At 38.6% G+C, this 19,271-nt stretch overlaps 1 protein-coding gene across 3 annotated transcripts in view; it reads left to right on the top strand.

The window, feature by feature from the left end:
* The first annotated feature begins 2,987 nt into the window (after positions 1 to 2,987).
* Positions 2,988 to 19,271, top strand: part of LOC105431347 (signal-induced proliferation-associated 1-like protein 2) — a 58,667-nt gene continuing 42,383 nt past the window's right edge. Inside the window, exon 1 of one of the 3 annotated variants that reach the window (XM_089081858.1) lies at positions 2,988 to 3,850. The gene's annotated coding sequence lies outside the window, so the exon portion shown is untranslated. Of the gene's footprint in view, positions 3,851 to 15,568; positions 15,588 to 19,271 lie in introns of those variants that run through there. The other 2 variants (XM_011645478.3, XM_089081857.1) reach the window with 2 other exon arrangements.

Raw genomic sequence — 19,271 nt, 5'->3', positions numbered from 1 at the left:
AGCCGCGTGACATGTAGAACGGGAGCAATACAGAACGGGCGATATAGCATCTATCCAGGGGATCGTCTCTCTGATCTTAACCAGATCTGGTTCGCGCCACACGCGGTTTCCGTGACAGGCTCCAATCTCGATGTTACGTTCGGAGTTTCATGCATCATTTCCATTTTTAAATCGTATCTCTCTAGCAAACACACCGTATCAAAAGTTTTTGCGATTCTTTCGGTAATTTTTTTTTTTTTTTTTTTAATACGGAAAGACAAAAACGCAAATAAATATATAATACGATTTCAATAAAATATATATATATATATATATATATATATATATATATATATATATGCGTTTAATTGAAATTGCAATGTACATACAGATTTTTATTCAATTTTGAATATTAGGCGAATGTCTTAATAAGAAAATTAGTAATGTTGAAAATTTTTAATTATGTTTTTAACGGTTAATATTTTACGAGTTGTTCTTATATTTTTCAGTCTTGCAAATTATAATCTTTTACACACATGTTAAAATTATAATTCTTATTCTAAGAAAATATATATTCAATCAATTTAGTTTCTAATTTCTCTTATCAAATTAACATTACATTTTTTTTTCTTGATTTTGTTATTAATATTATTTGAAGAATTATAATATTCGACAAATTTTTTTTCGAATTATGAATTTTTTACATTTTTACATGTGCAAAGAATACAGCTTAAATAAAAAAATGGTTGCAAAAATTTTTTATAAAAGAAGTAATTGATTAAATAATTTTTTGTAAAATGATTTTGATTCTTTCATGTGTCCTTCTTTTACTAGAAGAGTGTTGACAGGGTACATAGTGCGTGATACCGTAACAAGGAAATAATTATATATAACATTTAATTGTCTTGATGAGATGCTGTAGTTGCGAATAAGCGTTATATTCGCATAGATGGCATGTAGAAAGATGGCTTGCAAAGTCTTTACGTCGACATGGATTGTTATTGTTTACGCGGAGATACCCAACACTGATTTCACATACATCACGTGACACATACACATATTACATGCCGTATATGTAACCGGAAAAAAGACATAGTTCTCGGAAATATTAATAGCGATAGAAAAAAATAGATCAGTTGTTTAACAAAAAAAAATTTATCTACAAAAAAAATATTTTTTAATAAAATTTTAATACTATATTAATTATATTTTAAATTGATAAAATATTAATTCGATATAATTAATAAGATATAATTAAAATATTAATTATCGATATTAAATTATTTCTGAATTTTGAAATTTTTTCAAGAGAAAAAAATCTTGTTAATTATGTATGTACAAGTTCAGTACAACATCAAGGTGGTACTGACTTCACAGAAGCGTAAAATCGCAATTACAGGTACATATAACGAAAGCATGACTTAACTATACCGATCATAAATCTACTGTCTAATGCGTTATTTCTGCCGTTCGTATAATTGCCGGTTTCGCATCGGTGACTAATTTTACTTCTTGACGAGTGCAAATCGCCACGGAAACTCTCTGTTCACGGTCGCCGTTGTCAGTAACATGCGTCCATTAACGTTGCACGCGAGAATTTCGCATAGGCATACATATCAGGAAGAAAATTGATTTCTATCGTCGCTAATCGATTTTTTGCCGGATTGCACTCTAATTCGATTTTAATAACCACCTGCAAAGATCGCACGTCTGAACTTGATGGAGAAACGTTTCGTCAAGTCATGCTTGCCAGGAACTGGACTCCAAGAGTCTCGGAATCTCATTTCGGTTGCATGGAAATTATGATTAGTCGGAAATAACGAGCTAACGAGTTACGAGTGCGATTACGGTTCAAAACAATTACGGTTGTACTCTTAATATATGGTGGGTGATCTCGTCTCGTTCGCGTCATACGAGACAGGCGTATTGTATTATTATTATTATTATTATTATTATTATTATATTAATGAATTACTCGATATTCCATGTTGATCAATCATTCGGCGTTCATTTGTCTGATGCGAAACGTAAAATTACAGAAGCCTGATATATCGATTGTGACAAATCAATTGTCAGACAAATATTGCAATCCGTATGTTAACAATTAACGATAATAATTACATGCTATTCGCTTGTTATAATACATATTTACATGTTAAACAAATATTTCATTTGATAGAAACAAAGCTCAATTAATGTACGACGTGGTAGATATATTTAATTAATATAAATTTGAACGGAATCTCGAAAATAAAATAGTTCAATATGGAAGAATAAGAATACTTGAAATATCTTGTTGGCTTAACAAAATTATTATTATTATTATTATTATATATTTTCAAATCTATATCTGGTTAAATTTTTACATACTTTAGCAAAATTATTTTTTCTATGTAGCTTAAGGAGAGAGTAACAAAACTTTTAGAAAGCGTAAATTAAAACAGCGGAATGTAAAAGAACCGTTTATCTAAAACGTCAATTTTTATTCTCGCCAGGATAATTACAACACATTACGATATTTCGACGGAATGTGAATGCTCGCCTTCCAATTATAATTTTAAATTTATGAGAGTGAATATCTTTTACTTTCGAAAGATAAGCGCACACATCGAGAATAATGAGAAAAATTTCAGGCGTTCGTGTAGATATTGTATCGATGGCGCGACAGATTCATCAAGTGAATTTCGGACGATCGTAGCCGCCCGGCGAATTTTTCACGGATTCGTTACGTATACGAATTATGTTTCTTTTTCTTTTTTTTTTTTCAACTTTTCTTTATGTGTCGAAGTGTGAAGAAAGAAATCACAGTCGGAAACAGCAGGCTCATTGTGTTAGCCATCGTATTCTCATATTCTAAGAAGTCGGGATGCTCCAGCAACGGAGCATCATGGCATAAACACGCGTCGCCCGCAGCTCACAGCATGGAAAGAGCCTGCAGCGAGAGGAGCATAGTGGGGGAAAGTAGGTGTGGTGGGGTGAGCGCGGCGGATCGGCGGCGATCGCCAGGAGCGAGTCCAGTCATTTCGCGGAGCGCAACCTGTCGTCATTGTGAGTTGTTGTCGCTCGTGATTTCTTTCTCCTGCGCGATCGAATACCAATTGTCATTCAACGCGCGACTCAATCGGCACGGTATATTACGAAAAATCGCCACGTTCGAAATCGAAGGAAAGAGAAAGAGAGAGAGAGAGAGAGAGAGAGAAAGAGAAAAAGAAAGAACGGAAGGAACGCGTGAGCGTCGGTTACGTTCGACTTGACTGGCGACTGACTTCAGTGCGATACCAACCGTATACGCCGTAGCCGACAATAAACAAAGGAGCAGAAGAATTCGCCGGACGGCTCGGACGCGTGAATGAGATTTAAAATCGCGAATTCTGGAAATCGAAACGGCAAGGGGAGGTCGTAGTGCGCAGCTCTTTCGAGATATTCCAGGTGTGGTGTGTGTGTGTTGTGTGTGTGTGTGTGTGTGTGTGCGCGTGTAATACATCACTGGCGCGCGTACCCGAGCGTTTGTTTATGTCGCGAGGAAAGTGGCCGTGAATCGAAACGATCGATTGAAAGGATTGAACGAACGAAAGAGAGAAAGAGAAGGAGTGACTCGCAATTCATACGCGCGGTGACTCGGCGTGGAAATCGAGAGAAAAGTGATTTCGGAAGTGATCGCTAGGTGCGTTTGTTAGTGATCTGTGAGAAAAGCCGAGGAAACAGAAATTGAGGACGGAAGAGAAAAGGAGGAGGACGTCACGTGGTGAGCCGAGGTTACGCTTTGGTGCTGCACCGGGAACCGGAAGCCGCTATATTGGAGAGGAAGCGGGAAAGCGGCGTGCCGCTCTTTTGTGTGCCGCGGCAGAGGCGTTCGTCCCAACCGGAAAACGTAAGTCCCCTGTTACATTTTTTTCTGTAAATATTTCTTTTGGCGTTTTCAAAATGTCCGAACGTCGACTGAGACACCGATAAAAGATAGCACTGATAATAATAGTTTGCTAGAACTGATAACGGTGCTCGTTAATTGCACCGAATCGTGCTGACGTACCGGCGAAAACGGAAGTGTCGTATCAAGATTTTAAATTTAATCGTCATTGCGCAGTTATACATGTGAGAACAGTATATTCGAAACAAAGTATTTCCGATCATTCCGATTAATGTCGATTAACACTTGTATGTGTACTTAATTGTATCCTTACGCGGCGAAAGGCTGAATGATGATTCTCGTCATAAAAAACCAACTGGATTGGAGGATACCATGACGACGAATATTCTGTGTGCATAACAAAACTACAAAGTAAAGAAACGTATTTCTCACAATTGGTATATAGAAAGAATGGTTTCACCAAAATTTTTGAAAAGTAAAATGACCAATGATTCGGATTTGAAAAGAAATTTTGTTGAACTATCAAAATAATTACGTAGCATACTCAAGTTGATTGCTAAAATATGAAGAAAAGGACATAATTCTGATTTTTGATCATTGCTTTTCAAATCTGTTAAAAGTGGCGATAAAAAAAATTATTCTTGAAATTTTATACATCCAGAAATGAAAAAAATTATTAGACGCTGAAAAACATGTCTTAAATATAATGTGAATTCCATTTGTGAAAATATCAAAATTTTTGTAGTATTATTGTCCTACATAATTATTTTGATGTCTCAAAAATAAAATCATTTTTATATTTATATTTAAATCTTTTAATATTTTTAGCAAAAGTATTCTTTCCGAGTATAAAAACAATGATTTTCAACAAAGTCCGAAGTTTTCGGGATGCTAATAGGAAAATAGAGAATAAATGATCATGTGATATAGATACACTCTTGATATCGGTCGGAAGTAAAACTGCTGTAATTAAGCCGCGACGTAATTAGGTCGCGCGGGCATAATTAAAACAAACGAAACGAGCCCACCCCCTCTTTCGCGTGTGGCATAATGATTTACGATCATTGACGCGGCGCGAGACGTAATCGACAAGACGTAATCGACAAGACGTAATCGATGTATGACGATGGCAAGTAAGTCACATGCAAATACCAAGGCGAATACTCCTCCCCCCTGTTTTTTTTCCTCTCCTTGTATAATTAGTCTTTGCGATTGATAATCAGGAAGGTGAAGAATTTCCTCACGTGCGATTACCGTGGAATTACGTGCTCGGCCATAGGATCATCGCGTGCTGCTTTTCACGCAACTCCACCACGTAACGATCGTAACGCCGGTGCAACGGCGTTAATTTTCTAATCGCTCGCCCGTCTCGGCGTTCTGAGCCGAAAGAATTTCCCGCCTGCGCGCAGAAAGCCGTCGCTCGTGAAGATAAAATTCTAAGTCTGGCGTTAATCGCCAATTCATACAATGCGCTTAAGTTCAAGCTGAGAAAGAAGAGAAGAGAAGAGAGAGAGAGAGAGAGAGAGAGAGAGAATTTGTAAATTAGATTCTTTAACTTCTATTTCTATTCAAAAGCTAATTAAGATAAATTCGCATAGGAAGGAAAAAAATGTTATGCAAAACATTTAATTATGATAAATTAGAATGCAGAATTACGTGGTTAACGACCGTGATAAAATCTTGCGCGTCTCTCTCGTCCGAACGCTTCGCAATGAACTTGTATTATAATTCTATCGTTATTATGAAATACCTTCGAATCGGAATAATTAACGATATTCTTAGAGAGATGGTTGGCTTCCTCCTTTTTTTTTTTGGCTTCTCTACATATTTATCTCGTTATTTCTACTCTTGTACGTCAGGTCGTAACGTCGATCATTCTCGTGTCGATATCATCTTTATGTCGCCCACGTTATTATTAGCGAATCATCATCGGTGAATTAAACGCTTCACGACGCGTTGATGCACGTGGGACGTTGTTGCGTGGTCGAAAACCTCTATCATTGCTCAATCGCACAATGGCAAAATCACAGACGAGATCGTGAACGATCTTTCCCGCCAGTCGCGTTTCGTCTCGTCAAGATTTCATTAGGTCCCTCACACTTGAACTTTCGACATCGCGCCTTCCCTCGATTGACATTCCCTCCGCCTATGCCTTCGCGATTCGGGAAACTTTTTCATCGCGCCGTTTCAGATTCAAATGAATCGCGTCCCGACTTTGATCTGGGCGATCCTACGCTCTGATAAAGACTAAGAGCGATTTCCATTTGAATAAGTCGTGAAACGTTAAAAGAATTATTAAAAATTATGAAATAAAATATACGAAAAGATAGAAATTAATTTTTACGCAAATTTTTTTACTGCAAATTACTGCACTGCGTGGAATGCGTTGAAAATATCGAAAACAAAAAATTTAAATAATTATTAAAAAAACAACTTTGTCCTAAAAATATGCAAAAAATGAAATTTGAATAAAATATATTATTTAATTTATTTATTTATCATTCAATTATTTCATTCAATTATTAAATTATATTACGTATTAATATAATACATAAAGGCTAAAAAAAAATTAAACCTTGTTATACATTAAGTTATACATTAAGTTGATAAAAAAAGGAAGGTTTTCTTAATAAAATTGTCCAAAATAAGCTGTTGGATTATTTTTCTAGATGTAATACATATCGTTAATTTTGAAATTTATCAACTGTAAATAATATATTATAGGGAAAATATTTTAAAACATACCATCGATGTGAGAATTAGCCAACCATGAATACTTAAAAAAAATTTTTTTTTTCTTAATTATACTTTATTATGAAATAGTTTGTTTTCTTTCTAACTCTTAAAATTTAATTACAAAGGAATTCTACTGACACGCAGTCTGAAATAGGTTCGAGAAATTTTGGCTCTTCATATTCAGATGGTTAATTATTCTCCAGATCGGAAAGATACACATAGATGTATGATAATTTTATTCAACAATCACCTGCAATCGTGTCGTGCGTTTCTCTGAGAATATCACGGGTTAACGCCGGAATGGGCGACCTTATCGTTTTCTTTCCGATCTGATTAACCTCACTGATCTTATTCGCCGCTATTCCTACGCAACGTAGCGAATGACCTCAATTTCGTATTGTCGCGTATTGCTCGTGGGAAAGAAATTTCCAGGTGATCTCGCTGCGATGAGTTTCCAAGTTGGACTATTCGTAGGCGAATTACGGTTACTCCGTGGTTACTTTCTAACGAAATTTTTATTTCCCGTCGCAAACCATTCCGTCGGGAACAATTAAACGCGGTGAAATAGAGTGTTAAAGATGCTCGGGTCATAACGATGCTTTTGAAATTGTTAAATTTAACGTTGTAGTAAATTTCGCGCGTGGAAAATTAATTCGTCGAGAGGCGTAAGCCCGATTGATTGCCGATCGGGCGGCCGGTTCTCACACGGTTTTCCTGTTGGACCAAGGTCAGCCTCTCAATCCATAATTGCTCATACCTTGGACGATAGATATCGTGTGGGCCGCGTGGGTTGCGTAGGTTGACGATGTACGCATCCAGAGACCTGGATCGTATCCTCCTTCGGCCGACGAATGCGCGTTCCTCATGAATTTATTCGAAGCGAACTCGCGCTTTAATGAGGCTGTCGTGACGCGATCTCGGCGTGTCAACGAACGTCTCTTCTCTTTCGCGAACTTCCGAACGCCGAGCACCGGTTTTTCCACGAGACTGAATGCTCGCGTGAACGCGAACGGGAAAGAGAAATCGCACTTTTCGGAAATTATTATTTCGAAATATCAAAGATGAAACGGGAGCTCCTGGAAAAACTAGCTGGAAAATAGCTTTCAAGGAGGAAATAATAATTGTACTTTTCACGTGTGTCTGAACATAGAATGGCGGTTTTTGCAATTACACTCTCGCACGAACATGTGCGGAACACATGGTACTTTTACGGTACCTTTGAGATAATATCCATTGGCTCCCACGATACCCACGTGTCACGCGAAATGTGGAAAATGTCTATGGTCACTTCCTGTCCAGACGTTTCAAAATGTAAAAGACTCGCAAATCATCACTCGGTTTTCAATTCTTAAGTCGCCTTAAATTCTTTAATTTGCCAAATCAGAAATTAAGAAAAGAAATATACGTAATCAAGATTACGACAATATTCATTTTGCTGTAGAAGAAAAACTCGTGCATTGTAATAAAAAATACGTGAAAGTAAAAGGATTAAAAAAATGAGAGAAGAAAAGGAAGAAAAATTCATAGCGAATACATAGTCAGTATTTTTACTCAATATATTTTCCTCTCCTTCTATATACAATATACGGTACGTGTTCGAAGTTGGGTTTATGTGAAACAGACCAATGATTATTATCCTAGCAAGAGCGCGCGCAGCTCGCTAACTTTTAACGAGCAGTCGCTCTCAAATGACCTGGTATGCGCTGGGTCGCCCGTCGCCGCTTGAAATTCCTCAAAAAACAGGCCCCACCCGTTCGGAAGAAGCGCTCTCGGAATTCGTGCGTGTGTCGTTGCCGAGAGAGACCGGCCTTTGTGTCCCACGCACACAAGTTATTGTATTCTTGACGCGTATGGCTGATGCGAGTTCGTTATTACGCCTACTTCCGGTCGTCGCACGGATGACTCTCGCATTGCAGAAATGGGCATCCTGCATAATCCTAACGCGCGAAAATGTAACAGGACATCGATACACGTTGGCATTTATTTGTATACCATAACTCGGTGTAGTTTTTATCGAGGAAAAAAGAATTTATCACTGAAAAAATTAAAATTAATATAGTTAACATGTTATAAAAATGTGCGCAGCATTTTAAATTTGTTGAAATTGTACGAAGATATTATTTGCGATGTATCTTTTCCTAAATTCTAACATTTTTTAGCAAAGCTTTCAATTTTTTCAAATTCTGTCGCAGTGTGTTAATATGCAAGTATCAAATTTTTATGATGAATAAAAAAATCACGTAAATCTTGGTGCGCAGTACGTCGTATTGAATCCATTAAGAGGCTTAGCTTATAAGGCTGTGCCTCCTGACTGGGTATAGAGGCGTTTTTTATGCAGCGCACGATGCATTGTCACTTCTTGAAGATTTAAAGTCGCCTTCGGTCATTTTCTTCCTCTCCCAGGCAACGATTCGGCGTGCAGGCACGATCGGGTTCGGGAAAACCGTTTATTCTTACCTAGAATACCGAAACTGTTTCGTGTGGAATTTTTCAGAGCTGCAGACGCGTGCCTAATCGATTTCGACGCCCTGCCTGTGTACAGATCCGAGGTTGCGATAGAGTTTATACTTTCATGTTTATAGAAGCGCGAGCTGCCATTTATCATGGTTGATGCACTCGGTACATAGTGATATATATATATATATATCCCATCTCTATACCAATGTGAAATATCAAATGATAAACTATATTGCAAAGTTGGAAGCGATTTAAGCGACCATTTCAATGCTTTATAATTTTCCGCAATTTCTAACTCTTTCAGGGCTCTATTCAATATTTAATTAATTCACGGAAAAAAATTTCCATTAAAGTAAAATTCATTTAAAATTACATATAAAAATTACATGATTTCATTGTTTACTAATTTTAGAATTTTATTATTAAATTATAATGTAAAGCAAATGATTAAAGTTAAGTCACTCGATATTCTCGTTAAAAGCGAGATATTCTAAATAATTCGTCAAAGATTTCGTCATTCTATGGAAATAATAGAATCACTTGTATCTTATATATAAATAAATGCATTGGATGTTGGAAATTGTTGTCATAATGAAAAACCAATTTATGACTAATATCGAAATGGCATTTAGGCCTTATGGCGAGGGCAAATCAATTCTATCGGCCCTTCCATCGTGACCATCACAAATCTCGCAAACGTATCGATATAGTATCGGGGACATAGACGGAGAACGCGGTGCTCGGTTTGCCTCGCGATGTTCCCTCTGTGCAACTGGGCGAGTCACGAGATCGCCTCGCAGCGACACACGTGAGCCACGCACAAGGCGCGCGGTCGCGCGTAAATTCTCGGCCGATTCTCCAATTAATGCGTATCTTACGGTGCATCCCGTGGCAACGCACCGGGAACATATACCTGGCCGGAGAATCCGTCCGACGCCATGCTCCGCGGCGATTTAAGCCAGTTTCATGCGGATGCCGCTCCATTTAAAAATGGATCGCCCTTTAGGACAGGATGCTCTTCGGATTTTTTTTCTGAGAGATTTACAGAAGAGAAGGAATTTTTTTATCATATTATCCGTATTAGGATATTATCGAAGTTTGTTTGAAATTATTCAAGGAATATGATTTTTGCTAAAAAAAAACGCCGACTTTTTTTTTTTTTTTTTCAAAAACTGTTTATATTCATTTACAATGCAAAGGTTCTTTTTACACGAGTCTATATTACCGAATATTTTTCCTAGTTTTATGCACGTGTATATAATGACGAATCGACCGAAGAATCTGTCATTGTGTTACAACTTGGTGAAAGTGGGGCACACGTCCCACAAGTATGATACGGGCTTTCGGCCGCGCTACGTGGGGGAGTGCATTGACTTCTCGACTTGATAAACGTTGGCGAGCGAGGTGAAGTCGAGTCAAGTTGAACCGAGTCGAAGCACAGTGCCGGGACGTCGCTTCCTCTCCACGAGTTTGTAGGTGAGAGTCCTCTCTTCCCCCCCCCCCCTCTCCCCGTGCGGGAAAAGGGCCGTGGAAGGTCCGTTGTCTTGAAGATGAATTCCTATGTGCGAGCTCTCCCTCTCCGCCTCCTTTCCCTCCCGCGGCAACAACGTTTGGCTGGCACATTAAAAAAAGATCCGCTTGTCACCGGTTGGAGTGATAGACGAAAGGCAGAAGAGCCCTTTGTGGGGCGCAAAGTATTCGAAAGGAATCGGAGGGACCGAGTGAGTTCTCTTTCTCCTTTCGTGAGGTTTTAACGGCTCTCGAAGGATTTCAATGAGATCGGGGAAAATCGCGGGGTAGATAAAGAATTTTCGAAGGGCCATTGTACAACTCGGAGCCACCTCCGTCGAGAATAGAATCGACCTTTGTGCGCGTATGAGAATTTAGCTCGAGGCATTTACGGTGAATTACGGTAATTTATCATGATTCAATAGGGTAGTTAATTTAAAGAGAGATCTCTCGCCGCGCGTGGTTTTTACCCGAATTAACCGCCGCGGAATTTTATCGACGATGAAATTGAGAAATTTGTTTCGTATTTATATGATGGAAGACTCATTACTATACAAAGAGAATTAATAATAATCTTTAAATGCAGCATTAAAGGTTCGTGTTTGGAACACGTGTTTTTTTTTTTTTAAATCCACGATGTACCATTGTGACATTATGGATTTTTAAATCAGAGCAGTTAACGGTTTAATCGAGCTTTCCTTCGTGTCGTTCGCGTTGCTACGATTTCACAACGCTCTAATTGCCATGATACACACTTTGCTCGACGTATCGCTTTTACGCCGAGCCGTTAACGCATTTAACTCGTTTGGCACAGTAACACCGTTCGCTTCGGCGGCGAATTATCCGCGGCGACACGACGTTCGTTCGATGGCCGATAATTCTTTTTTTCCCCTCCCGAAAGAAATCTCGGGGGAAGGAAATTCTCTATTGCGTTTATCTTCACTAGCAACAACGAGAGCGACTGGACCGTTTCCTGCATCGATAAAACTTCCCCCTCGCGTCGCTGTCTGAGTTATTAGGAGCTATCGTGCGTTCCGGGCATGACGGGATACAAGTTCTTTAAAACCGACCAATCGCAATTAATTAGGGCCGGAAGCGCCGATTGGCCTCCTGGTAGTCGAGGAGAGGCCGTTGTTCGCAGGCTCTTCCATTCGGGCCCATTCTCGGCTTCTCAATGCGACTTAATGAGAACGCGATTGTCGTCCGCGCGATATACTCGCGATAGCACAGCTTGATATCGATTATTTTTTTATGTGGAGCGAGTATGCTAAATAGGTGAGAAATAACGCGGATATCAAATTCAGATCGCGCTTTCTGCAAATTTACGTAACACTCCTAACATACGTGGAGATTTTTCATTTTACAATTACGATATAATTACACTATCATCTCGAAAGTATATTGGAGTTTTAAAATACATATTTTATTATTTAAACGAAATAATTAATGAAGGTCGATTTAATTTAATAAAATTTTCATATTATTAGCTGCGTTTTTCATACGAGATCTCGGTGCTATTTTTCAACATTCGTAAGTTGAAATCACGGCGATCTCTCTCTCTCTCTCTCTCTCTCTCTCTCCCCCTGTCATGATCGTATCAATAACGGCGATGCCGGCTTTCTTCGAGAAATCCAATAAAAGACCACGGAATCCCTCAAGAATGCACGCGACGGAAATTTCTGAGGGATTCGTTCCGCGAAGGGCGGATGTCTCCCTTTTCTCCGTAGGCGCCCGCGTCGTTGGATGAAATCCCGCATTCTTTCACATAGCGGCTGCATTGTTTACGCGTAAACGAACGACCGTGGCGGGCAACAAAAGATGCAATACGCGCTGGGCAACACTCCCGCGCAAAAGCGTAACAACTCGGTCGTATATCGCGCCGCCACGAAGGCATGAACGGCTGCGTGAAAAATGCTGCGGGGTGCATATTTTAATTCATGCGACGGAATGCCAGATAGGGGAAGAACGCGGAAAGGCATTGAACCCCCGGCTTTATGCCCGCAATAATGCCGGCCGAATGTTGCGTTACGGGGTGGCCCTTATTGCTCACTCGCGGCAAAATTAGACTAACGTCGCAAACATTTATCGCGATTAATTGCAGGGATGTATTAATATCGCGCGTAATATCACACGTTTTATTCCGTTATTTTATTAATAATGGGATTAAATTATTTACAAATCTTCGGCTGATCGGTTTTTCATTAGATTATATAGTAATATCTTTTAATCGCGTAATACTTCGGAAAAACCGCGCAAGTTTCCATCAATAAAAATATTGGAACACAGATTAAAAATAGTGGTTCATTCGAAGTAGCAGATATGAATAATTAAAGAAGATTCGATATACACGTATTCACCACTCGAGCCAATAACTAGGATAAAAATAAATTTACGACGTTATTGATTTATATATTAAATATCATTGATTTGATGAATTAATGATTATTAGTTGAAGACACTAGGTCAGAGCAGAATCTCATAATATATTTAATTTTAATATAATTTTAAGATGAGTAAGATACGATATTATTTATGAAAAATTTTATATTTCAACAAATTATTATATCATACGTTAGACATAAACAAATATGTTTCTGGAAGAAGTAAAAAATGTTCTCACGTTCTTTTTCCATCATCATGTCAATTTCAAGAGTAAAGTGCCCTTTATATCATTGTGCTGACGAATGTTGTGCCGACTTGTGCTGGGCTAGCACAACTCAGATATGCATTTATTATCAACATCCAATAACTACAAATCCGAATTTTTAACATAAAATGCATGCGAGAAGGGCCGTGTTCAAGAGTAAAATGCTCTTCATATCGTTGTGCTGACGAAACCGACGGTTATGTCGACTTATGCTAAGCGAGTATATGCATTTGTATGCTCTTTAGATGACTGATACAAGAATAAATGTCATTTATATTTATATTTATATTTTTTTCCTAAATCTATTTTTTATCATAACTTCTATTGTTATTATTTTTTAAAGATAATATTTTGACACAATGTTAGCACAACTTAGCACAATCGAAAAAATTAAGAAAATCGAAAAATGGGGGGCTAGCCTAAAATGTCGTTTTTTTATGACATTTTTCATATTACGGTTTTAAAATTCGAGCACAATGTAGCACAAACCTAGCACAATTCAGCACAACTTTCAAAATAAGTTATTTCTAAAAGAGGAGAGGGCTAACTTCTAATAGGTTGACCGATCGCTTATGTTTGTGACGTATATCCTTCTTGTAAAGAAGAAGCGACGAATATACTGTTATAACGCAGCATGCGGTTAACTGTAGAACGTTTTATAGTTTAAAACGCGATTCATATTATAGGGTTATATTCCATTCACGCTCCAATTGCGAATTGATCAAACGACGAATTTAAAAACAAATATATAAGAACCTCTTCTCCGTTTTCAATCAAAGATGAAGTAACCACAATATTCATAGACTAGATAGACCGTATAAAAATATGCATCAGATAACAACAAGTAGCATGCAACATTAATTCTACTAGTTCTGCAGAATTGTTTTCATCACGTATTTGAAAGCTGAAGATTATAAGCTATTTTATATTGAATTACTTTCCGCTAAGAGTGGAATCTGATTTATTTGATATTAAAGTTATCTGATGTTTATCAAATAATTTACAAGGAAACGCGACGAGTATGCCAAATATATTTTATTAATTTTTCAATATTTCGTGTGTACAAGAATACATTAAAATATCAGGATATCTACTATTTGGAAAACCTGAAATTCTCAGAGAATTTGTTTATATCTTGAAAAATCGAGGTATTCTCAGAGAATTCTTTTTTTTAATATTTTGTTTTTATAATTAAAAGTTTACATATTTCAATATTGAAGATAACGATTTGTTACATTTGTGTAATATTTTGTTCAATGCTAACAGATATTTTAATTGCTCTATAAAAGTTGAATTTTATACCGATTATGCATTATATAATTTTTTATTTGTAGTTTTTGAAAATAAAGTTTGAAAATTTTATGCAACGTAAAATATTTAGAATCCGAGATATAGTTTCTTTCAAAATTTTTCAAATTTAATTATTGAAACTTGATTCTTAATTTTATAAATGTTTAGAGATAAAAAATACTAATGACTTGACACAATAAAACACAATATTTAATTAAAATATAAGATATATTTAAAAATATTTTTATTTCCGAAATTTTTTTCCTTTGTAAAAATAAACACTTTGGAATATTCATTTCCAAAGCTCATATATGTCTCGCGTTTACCGCGGTAAACTTAAAAAGTAAAATCGCCGACCGTCTACGGATCGTTACATCAATTCGGTCGCTACGCTCCTCGGCGCCTGTGACTTGCACTCGCGAGGAAGAATCGACGAATATACTGTTATGACGCAGCGTGCGGTTAACTGTAAAGCATCCACCGCCGTGCGCCATTTAACCGCGAGTCAAATCATCAGCGATGCATCGGCAACGACAACGTCACCTGGCACACGAGACCCCTCGCTGCGCGCTCGTTCGCTCGGATCTCTCGCGGATTCACGTTCGAGCCGGGCACGCACGTGACGGCGTGCGTGCGTGCGTGCGTACGTGCGTGCGTGCGTGCGTGCGTGCGTACGCCGGACGATCCTTCGTGCAACTTTATTCTCGCTCGCATCTGTAACTAACATTACGTTACCAGGCCACTAGAGTCTTGGTTCGCCAGCTTGAACTCACCGGAAAATTCACCGTATGGGCTTTAGAACGCGGCTGACTTGTAATTTCGAGACGATGTTTATTATCACGTTATGACGTTTCTTTGTATGTAAACATAACGCTAGTTAATAATATTTATGTTATTATACAACGGTTTGTCATTAATCACGAAACAGAACGGCTCTTTAAGACTCCAGACACAAGGCGGTTATTGTGCGTTTAGACAAAGGCATGGGGCACAAAGGACTTGAAATTACAAGTCAGTCATTCCGCCGGAGCCTCAAGCAGTCAGTTTCGTAAAAACGTGAGATTAAGTATCTCCAATTAGTCAGCGACGCTAATAAATAAGGTACGTCTATCGCTTGATGAGTGAAATTGTCATTGCTCGTAATTTATCCGCGCGATATTGTTTGCTCGATCGGTCAGCCCGCATCTCGAAACTTAAAGCGAAGTTCATCTTCCGAACGGAACGCGAAAACTGTAGGCAACAACAGCTGATATCCCAGGATGGCCGGATAATTGGATCATTCATACACGTCGTACGAAGAGAATCATTGTCGGCCGGTTACTGCTTTCTCATCATTTTAACGCTTCGTCGCCTCTTCCCGTCCGTCTAGCTGTAGTGCGCATTCATCTATTCAGCGCTATTTTCCTCTTTTTGCGTCTATCATTCGCAGGTAGCTCGGAACCTGACATGAAAGATCGGCGGCCACTTTGATTCCTATTACCGATAACGTCACGCGTCGGGCGCGTCCTGGATGCGCAGGGCGCTCGTAACCGTGGACGGAGAATCTCACGCGGACTCGTGTGCGCGTATATATATATATATATATATATATATATATATATATATATATGCCGCGTACACGTTGCTCCATCCGGTAATGCGTGCGTATCTTTGCATCGATAGCGATATCCTTATTGGCCTTTATTTAAAAATACAGGCGCGAGGGCTGCGGGCTGTGAGAGTTGAAAAATCGTTCAAACGAGATTAAAACGAATCGCCGCGCTCTTCTATTCGGCAATAAAAAAGAAAAAAGTAAAACATCACAGTTCGTTATTACGCTCGCGTCGTCTGCCTCGATTAGGTTCGATTAGATATACTATAGGCGCGTTAGAATATCTATCGATGACGAATCTGGCGATCGTGTCGCGGTGATTGTGCGATAATTGTGAAATTGCATCGAAATCGATTATTCCACGGTGAGATTAACGGTTCGCAATAAAAGCGCGATCGCGTTGATGATCGGCCGGCGCAGCATCTACGTCATTTGCATACGTATCTCCGCACGCGTGTGATACGTACCCATCGTCGGAGGAGCATTCGACGACGAAGTCACTCGCGGACGTCGGCGCTGGATCATCGCGCGCGCGGAGAGGACGGGGATCACGGGAGCGGCAAGGGCGGGGGCGGGAGGGGAGGGAGGGGACACGAGGTGCCGTTAGTCCGGAGAATCACTCGGGGCACACGAGCCTAACCCATCTGCGAGAGGACGCGACGGAAGAAAGAAGCGGAGTTCTTCTCCTCTCTTGCTCTTATCCGAATCAGTATCGAATTTAAAAGAATCCGGTTGAAGAGAGGAGAGAGAGAGCCCGTGGAGAAAAAGAGAACTTATTTTTACGTCCTTAATTTTTACGGAGGACGCCTGGTCGAAATACGATTCACACAGACTTTAGACACTCCTCTTATTTTACTGGGGTTCTTTGAGCGGCGGGGATATTTAAAGCCGTATAGATTTGTCTATAATTTAGACATGTGGGCACTCAAAGAGAAATATGAATACAAGTGGTCATCTGTTCGCTCGTTTTAAAAAAGGAGTGCTAAATGAACGACGAGTGAGTCGAGGGTATACTCGAGTATGTTGAAACAGAACATATTTCTTTCTATATTTGTCGATTTTATATATATATATATATATATATATATACTGTTCGTTTAAATTCGCGAGAGGCAAGAAGTGGCTCAAGTCGACAGTGCAACATTATTTTAACATTATCATATTTCCCACATTTTCTTGAAAACTGCTCGTTTCCAGTTTGCAAAGTGCCCGTAGTTGTCTAGATGCGTCCTCATTTCACAAAGGAATTGCAAAATGATTCTCTCCAACTCGCGATCGCGTTTGTAAGTGCCGCTAGCCTAGCGCGATGGGCGTTGTTTGCAGAACTTGGAAAACCACTTTTCCATCGTCACCATCGGCGAGGTCGGCGCGATGGCCTGAATAACATTTTACGCGATGGCAACGATTTGAATATCAACATTCGCGTCTCTCGTCCACAACTAGTCGCGAATTATAATCGATTGATATCTCTTCGGTTAACTGACTTAAATCAACTTGTCCAAGAGCTACTTGTCAAAGCTACTGTTCAAAGAATGTTTGAAAGAGCAAAATTTATGTTTGAGCGTTAAAATATATTTATACAATTACGTCCGACAATCTGACAGTCTTGTCTCTTGCAAAAGTATAAACATTTTTGCTTTCTCTTTTCCGTTTTTTTTTCCCCCTATCTTTGTGCTAAATTATTTTTATATATAATTTTATGTATCTACGAATTGAAAACGTATACAGGTTGAAATTTATTAACTTATAAATTGAAATTTTATGTTTACGTATGAAGTTAAAAACTCTTGTCTCAAAATGCAATCTTGCGACAATTTTAAGCCCCGAATCACAATGGCTGCGAAGTCATACGATCGCTGACCGATCGTCTCGTTTCCTATAATACACGTCTCGCTTGAATTTTCTGGGTCACGCGGTTCCGCGGTCTCCACCGGCCTTTCTATTTCAATGCGTTGCTTACTGCGTTACGTCCGTGGGTCATGCGTTGTCCAAGTAACCCACGTGAATGGTCAGAAACAGCGGACTTGCAGGCACGTTTAATAGTCAAGTACACTGTATGTGCACAATAACCAGCTACGAAATAAGAATGTGCCAATCACTTATTAATATTTCTACATTTTCATTATATGCAATTTAATTGTAGAGGAAAAAAGCCTCTATAAAAATTAATAATCAATTAACACACTTTCTTTCAATCATTTTTTTTTTTGCAAATTCCAAGTGTGATTATTATTATATTTAAGTCATTTATTTCTTAAGTATATAGAGCTATAGAATCTTTTACGTTGAATTAAACAAAGATTTACATTATTTTTAATTATAAAAAACGCAACTACAAAATAATACAAATTGTATGTGTTTTTGATGATTTTTCTTAAACTCAAATGAGAATCAAAGGGAAAACAAAATATTTGAAGTTGTATATCTTATTTTCTTAAATTTCTATGGTATTGGACTCGAGATAAAAAATATATGTTCTTTTTTTTTCCAATACTTTATAAGGACAAAAACCGTAACATAAAGTTTTAATATAAACATCCAGATTAAACAGATGTACTCGACCATAGTCGACCGCCGTGCTCGACGATGCCTGACAAACCAAAAGTCGAATAATCGTGAAACATGTCGATGGTCATCTCAATGGAGCGTGGCGTGCTCCACTCTCGTTAAAACGTGACGACGCACGAGAACATTCTAAATTCATTTTCATTGATAAAAGAATAGTCGAAGGGGGTAAACTCGGGGGGCGCGTTTAGCGGAACGAAATGCGAATGAAATGCGCGCGTTATGGCTGTCGTGTTATTTGCACGGCTGACTTCGACCGACGCGCGTTCCTGCCTTTGTTACAATTCGACTACTCCTTTTGCCCTGCATCTGCGTGCACTCGAGTTCCATTATGCGCGTGTGTTTTTCAGTGCCGTTCAGCTGCCGCTGTCGTATTCAGACGACTTGTGCGCGAGAGTTCAGCGAGTAATCGTTGCGGTTCCTCGAATGCATTACGTGCTTGATCGCTGCTTGTGAGACTCGAGATGTTTGTGCTCGAGATCCTTTTTGTTACCACGGTATATTATATTTTATCGATACTTTCAACACACACACACACACACACACACACACACACACACAAACCGAGTGTCATTCTCTATGGTTTTAAAAAATATAAAAGCACATTTTTTTTTATTTTTATATGCGAA

The sequence above is a fragment of the Pogonomyrmex barbatus genome, unplaced genomic scaffold, assembly GCF_055798465.1.
Source record: "Pogonomyrmex barbatus isolate J1 unplaced genomic scaffold, ASM5579846v1 scaffold5, whole genome shotgun sequence".
NCBI classification, from domain to species: domain Eukaryota; kingdom Metazoa; phylum Arthropoda; class Insecta; order Hymenoptera; family Formicidae; genus Pogonomyrmex; species Pogonomyrmex barbatus.
Note: the sequence above shows the minus strand (reverse complement) of the source record. Positions and strands in the feature narration are given on the sequence as shown.